Here is a 6,727-nt window from a genome sequence, read left to right as displayed (position 1 = left end):
GAACGGCTTTATTTCAAATGTGCACAGGTGAACACTCACCAACGGCAAGCGCTTGCGAAATTAATTTTAGTCGACGACTCCCTTCCCTTTCGCGACGACTAGGCCTAGCGAGTCCACAGGGTGAGGTCTGTGATTGCGGCGGTTGTGAATAGCGAATTCACAACCAAATGCCAATGGTCAGCGAGTGTAGTTACGACAACTGTGAGCTGAAGTCAACTATTGCTTACATCGCAGGGCGCACATATGATGAACGGGAAGCGCCGGTGTGACCCGGACCGCCGAGCAGTGCTTTACGGCCAGGAGCAGTCGTCGCCGACGCTAGTTTGTGGATAACAAGTTAGGCCATTTCAGTTAACGCGAGCGGTCACCAAACAAACTTCTGGATAAAGTAGTTTAAAATAGAGTACTGCTCACGTCGGAAGAAGCAGGGACAATTAGTGAGAAGTGCCGTTCCTACGCGATGGCAATAACCCGGCTGTCATGTGTTTCTCAGGTGAGCGATCACATCGGCGCTTCCCACAGATTGTCGCACTGCGTAAACAAGCACGGGTACAACCGGTACAAAAGAGGAGAGATTGTTTAATATAATTAAAGCGCAGATTGCGTTTTATTTCATGAAAACGCAGCGATGTAAGCAACAGTATCAGTGCAGTCGTCCTCATCGGCGCACTCCTGGGGAAATTTTGTGGTTTGAAATTTCATACAACATCTGAAATTCAAATTTCATGAATTTCAAATGTTCATTGGTGTACTTCTTTCAAGAGGTTGTCCCAGGTATCAAAACAATGCAAATGTCAGCTTGTAATTGTAGCAGGAGAGCAGATGAAGCCAATGTGTTTTAAACATGTAGGTACTGGTTTATGAAGCCTTAGGTAAACATATACATACATAATCGAAAAAAAGGTGCATGAAGAGATGGTACACAAGATGGTCCACAAAATGTGGGACAAACATGGATATGTGCGCTTATCTGAACGTATTGAATCGTTTTTAAGAACACCCTTAATAAAAAATAAGTTTTACAACACTTATTTATTGCAGCATTTACACATGTATCTAGCATTCACACTCACTTGCGCTTGCAGTACCAAGTCAGTCGGAAAGTTCGTAATGCGGGATAACTTCAAACCACTGACTGTACTCGTGCGAACAGGGAGTCAGCATTGTGCACAGACAGCAAGGTAATCGCGCAAAGACTGGAGAGCACGGGGTTATTATCTTTCAAGCGGTTATCAGGGCTGCGAATCAAAAAGGCTCTGGTAAGCTGCGCGTCCGCGTCTCTTTCGCTCCTGTATTATTCTCTAGCGACAGCGTGCTTTGCAATATTCGTTCGTTCCTCATTGGGGTCACAGAAAAATTCCAATAAAACTGTACACAGAGAATTTAAAGGTCGGTCTTCAGTTTGGGTGCTCGGCAAGGCATTGACCTCTGGACTGGCGCCGCTAAGCCTTCGTTTCCATGTTTCTGGGAAGAGCTCATCCTATGTTTGATAGTTGAGGTCATTAAGATGCCGCAGTTTTCGGCCGGGGAAGCAGAAAGCTACGCCGTCGGCTCAGGGTAGATATTCTTCGTTGCTGGGGTCTGTTTTTCTTTTCGCTTCTCGCTTCATTTCATGCTTTTTTTTTTCTATTCCCGACACATTTCTTTGGAAGCGTGGCGGACGCCATGGTGCCGGCAGCGCTGGTCGACACCTGGCCGTGCCTGACTGATCTTTTGTGCAAGTGCTTCCGCGTCGGGGAACGCAAGAGAACCCTCACGGGAATAGCCAGGGGGTTTGGAGAGGGGAGGAAGAGTAGGGGGCGGGGGTGGACAGGATGCAGCATTTCAAACCTCCAGGACACTCCATGAGTAAAAAAAAAAAAAAAAACGAGACCAAAGAAGCAAGCAGCCTCTTCGATAGTGGTTTAGGCAATGGGAGATGGACGAAGTATCTTAAAAGAGCTTGTGGTCGAGACTCTTGGTTCGTATTTAAGTTGGAGAGAACGCCAACCAAAAAATTACTAAAAAAAACACGTTTTGGAACCTACTGGTTCTTTCATCACGTGCGACTACGGGCGAGTTACAGCTTGCATTTTTAAGCCTTCTGCTAGTCATCCGCCGGGTCACTGAACGTAAACCATGGACGTAAGAGGGGGGAAGAGTTTCTAGGGAGTGGTTTACATTGCGCCGCGTCTGATTGATGACTCAAGTAAGAGCCCTGGACGCGGTCGGCACCGTACATCGGCGAGATCATAGTCATGGCGAGACCAAAAACTTCGCTGAACAAAATGGATGTCAAACAAATGAACAGAGAATGAAGCGCGGTGGCGGACACAGGGAGGCTTGTGACCACAAGACAGACTTCGAGGAAACTATTGCACTGGACAGCGAGCCGCGCCCACGCAGAAGGCTCTTATCATGACATATTCAGCAGACGCGGAAACCAGGTTTAAGTGACGAATGCGCGCCCTTCTGAGAGCTTCAACGGTTTCCAAGCGAAGCACTCTTGTCCCCTTTGGTCGTTTATAAATGCGGAGTAGTGGACTTGCGACAAAAAGAAAAAAAAAAACTACTTGGACTAATTGCTGCAGTCATCATGGCCGAAGGCGCCTTCCTTTCCCTCTTCCCTGCACAGCCCTTTCTACAGAAATTGTTTTGCGAGTGTGCCATGAGAAATATGAGATGTGACAAAGTTTGAGCATTCATTTATTGATCACACAATAATTATTTACGACAAGCAGTATTCTGCTCTCTGTTTTTCTCTTGGCGCATAGTATTCAAAAGTATTTTTCAAATTTAGTGGAGAAATAAACAAGAAATCGCAGTGCCAGGGAGGAGGGTAAAGTGGCCGAGGACCCAACTTGCTTCCCAAAAATCAATAGTTTTTATTCTCTTTCTTCGTAAAAGATTACCTTAGGCTCATCCCCGCCCCCGTCCTGCTAACGGCAAGGTTGTCAAGTGCAAATTGCATTTAGGTTATTTAAGCACTCGTAACATCGACTGACGCAATACGTAAACCACGAATGTCCTATAGAACAACGTGAGCGTATGGTGTAAGTGCAATTATCACATTAAATCGAGGCCCGCCGATCTTGCTGTTACATGCAGCTGAGCGCGAGGAGGAAATATTACATTTCCTTGAAAATGGACACAGATTAAAATGCGCATAGAACGTGAGCGTTGGAGCTTATCGTCGCATCATGTCAAATTAAAGCGTCGAATATTTTTTGTCGTACTAGAAATAGTCTATAAGAAAATAAGCTCTAAGGATTTGCATTTCGTTTTCAGCACAGACTGATCAGCGTAATTACTTGATGTATTTGCCACACAATAGAAATCGACCATTATATACGTTCTTCACCGTCTCTCTATGAAGACGGCACGCATCAAGGCACTCCTCACAAAATGCTGCACGAGCGCCCCGTCTTGGCACACGAGCGAACTATAGTCTTCCCGCTGTTTTAGGGGAAGGAACGGACGCGCAGTTATCAACACTGGTAGAGAGTGTAAGTAGGGTGCAAGTTTTCTTAAAGGGGGTAAGTGATGGAAGCGTGTTTTTAACGGGTGTAAAGTTATTCCTAGGGTCCTCTAAAGGGTGTAAAAGTCCATGCTATGCCCTTTTTACCCCTTTCTCACACCCTTTTTTCTAAGAGTGTAGTAGCAGTAGTAGTAGTAGTAGTAGTAGTAGTAGTAGTAGTAGTAGTAGTAGTAGTAGTAGTAGTAGTAGTAGTAGTAGTAGCAGCAGCAGCAGTAGTAGTAGTAGTAGTAGTAGTAGTAGTAGTAGTAGTAGTAGTAGTAGTAGTAGTAGTATATCTATTGTAACCATAAACTAAATGGTGCCACATATCCATGATCACATTATCTTTCTCTAGCCAGTGACAACTCATTTGTCATTTCCGTGCTCATCTTCTGAGAATGAGAACATGGTCCGCACTGCGAACGTGGAAGCGGGCCTTCTCATGAGTTCGGAGAAGGTGGAAGGATGGAGAAGCCACGGCTCTTGCTGTCGCTATATCTCATCCCAGAAAAGACCGGGAAGTCTGCCAGCTTTCTTATCCGTCTTGAATACATTGCACATCGAAACACTTTGGGATATCTCACTGGAAATGATCTGCAATGACCGAAGTGCTGTTCCAGCTTATGCTATAAAAAAAAAATTGTAGTCTATCTAGTCGTCAAAAGTAGGCGCAAGCATGAAATGAGCTGCAGGAAAGGCGTACCACATTCAAAGACGGCTCCCTCCCGAAGACGGTTTCTGTCATAGACAAGTCGCGTCTGTTCCTTGTTTAACCCCAAACTGAGGCGCTCACATACACAACCTTGACATTTGAGCAGTAAGTGATTGTACGAAGAGGAGGAAAGTGCACGGGCCTGTCGACTGGCACCAACTGAGTCCAGTCACTGCCATGTGGAGATTGAAAAGGGACAGTAGACAGAAGTGAAAGGAAAAGGTTGCATGAGGAAAGCCAGATACTCTGATGTTTGAGTCAATTCCACGCAGGTTGACTCCACGTCTTCTAAGGTATGTGGGGAGGGAATCGGTGTAACACACGCAGAGCCACACGTTGCCGCCGACAACAAGACCTTCTCCACCACTCGAATACCTTCCAATGACCGCGCGGTGCGCTTCCGCTCGCAGCACGCTGATCCCTAAATTTAAGCCGCATGCAATTCGGATGGATTTCGCAAAGCTCGCTTGAGTTTCGTCCTCCAGTTCGGCATAATGTTCTCCCTCAAGTTCTCCGCAGTTCCTGGATGGTGTTCTGCGGAGTCTTACGAGAACGGGAGCTAAAAGCATTTCACGCTTAAAAAAGGAGAGACTGCTCAGGGCTAACAGGTGTGATTTGGTTTATTGGGGTTTAACGTCCCGAAGCAACCCAGGCTATGAGGGACGCCGTAGTGGAGGGCTCAGGAAATTTCGACCACCTGGGGTTCTTTAACGTGCACTGACATCGCACAGCACACGGGCCTCTAGAATTTCGCCTTCATCGAAATTCGGCCTCCGCGGCCGGGATCGAACCCACGTCTTTCGGGTCAGCAGCCGAGCGCCGTAACCACTGAGCCACCGCGGCCGGCTGCAGCCTTCGCACACCAGACCTGCGTCTTGAACCTATGCATAGTAACAATCTAATAAATAAATGACAACTCATAACATGCGCTAAGGTTTTGGCATGACTGAGTTTCTTTCTTTCCTTCTTTCTTTCTTTCTTTCTTTCTTTCTTTCTTTCTTTCTTTCTTTCTTTCTTTCTTTCTTTCTTTATTTCTTCCTTTCTTTCTTTCTTTCTTTCTTTCCTTCTTTCTTTCTTTCTTTCTTTCTTTCTTTCTATTTCACGTTCTATCTCCGGCCCACAACAACCGCTGTGGATGGCATAGCCATGACCGTGCCACAGTGGTCCCCGCAACGGTGTGTAACTACTACAGTAAAAGCATTTACTACCTGCTGCCTATCCCTGACGCGTTGTGCGCCTTCCGGTACGTTAGCACGCAGTTCGAAACACGCATCACGAAATCGCTTTCCGCGCAAAGAAACAAACTTGACAACAACTGTCGCCTCCAAGCCAAGCATGCAGTTCTTCAGAATGTCCGACCAACCCTTCCTTTTCGAGCCCGTATGTATGGTAATAAGACGGTGAATGGGGCTAGTTGGCGCACTCTGGAATAGCAACAAGTGGGAAAGCGGAGAAGCGCACCCAAACAAGCTGACGTCGGCCGCTGATATGCCGCGCACGCGTGCTGACCGGCCAAGCCGGAAGGCTGCACAACTGCAGCGCCCATGTTTTCCAGGCGAAATAAGGAAAACGAGCGCGCATCATCGCACATTATGGTGCTTCGCGCGGTACGCTCCAGACGCCCTTCTCTGTACGTCCGCGCAAGCTCTGCAGACTGCAAAATATGGCGCGCTCGGGTAAAACGCAACGTAAAGAGGGCCTGCCTGTAACCTAACGCAACGCGCGTTCCATGCGTGGGCAGCAGAGCGCGCAAACGACGGCCATTCGTATCTACTGCACGCGGAGCAGCTGGTGCAGATTTGCCTGGAAAGAGGATGGAAGAGCTGGCTGGCATAATGCAAGTGTGTCCTGGTTCGGAGCAGGCGCAAAAAAGAGAATGGGACGGTCTACGCGTGGGCGCCGTTTTGCGGGGCATACCTGGCTCATCTCAAGGCCGGATTCAAGGGGAAGGGCGAAGGGGCTAAGGGAGAGGAGGAGGGCAACCGCCCCTCGAAGCGAGAAATTTTGTATGGGGAAACCGCATTGACCCCCATTTTTTTTTCGACGAGGAAACTGAAAAGTAAAGAATACGCGAGCCAAAGGGGGCCGCCCTGCCCCCTCCCCCAAAACGCCCGTATAAATCCTCGCCTGTACAGCATAGGACACTTTCTAACTTAGGTAAGACGTGATGTGTTGTACAAAGCTCTGTAAGTGCTCATAGTGCGTTAAAAACTACGATATGTCTGCTTGTGATTTTCTTTTTTCTTTTTTCCAAGGTTAACATTGCAGCGCAGCCAGTTTCCATGCGATTCGTGCAGTGACTGCTAAACTGCAGCGAACACATTCTTCCTTTTCTTTATAAAAAACTAAAAAGAAGTAAGCAAAATTCGAAGTGGTTCACTCGTTCTCTCATAGCTGCAATAGACGCTCATTTAAATTCGACGCCGTGGAAGAGGCAGCAACACGCGAGAGCATCTGCTAATGGAAGTAATCCCGCGCATCCCGGAGTACCGTGGCCGTAAGTAATACGTGCTCCGCGG

This window comes from Amblyomma mixtum, chromosome 3 (genome assembly GCF_055824585.1).
Source record: "Amblyomma mixtum isolate Tamu chromosome 3, ASM5582458v1, whole genome shotgun sequence".
Taxonomy (NCBI): Eukaryota; Metazoa; Arthropoda; class Arachnida; order Ixodida; family Ixodidae; genus Amblyomma; species Amblyomma mixtum.
The sequence above is the reverse complement of the archived record's forward strand: the minus strand, read 5'-3'. Positions refer to the sequence as shown.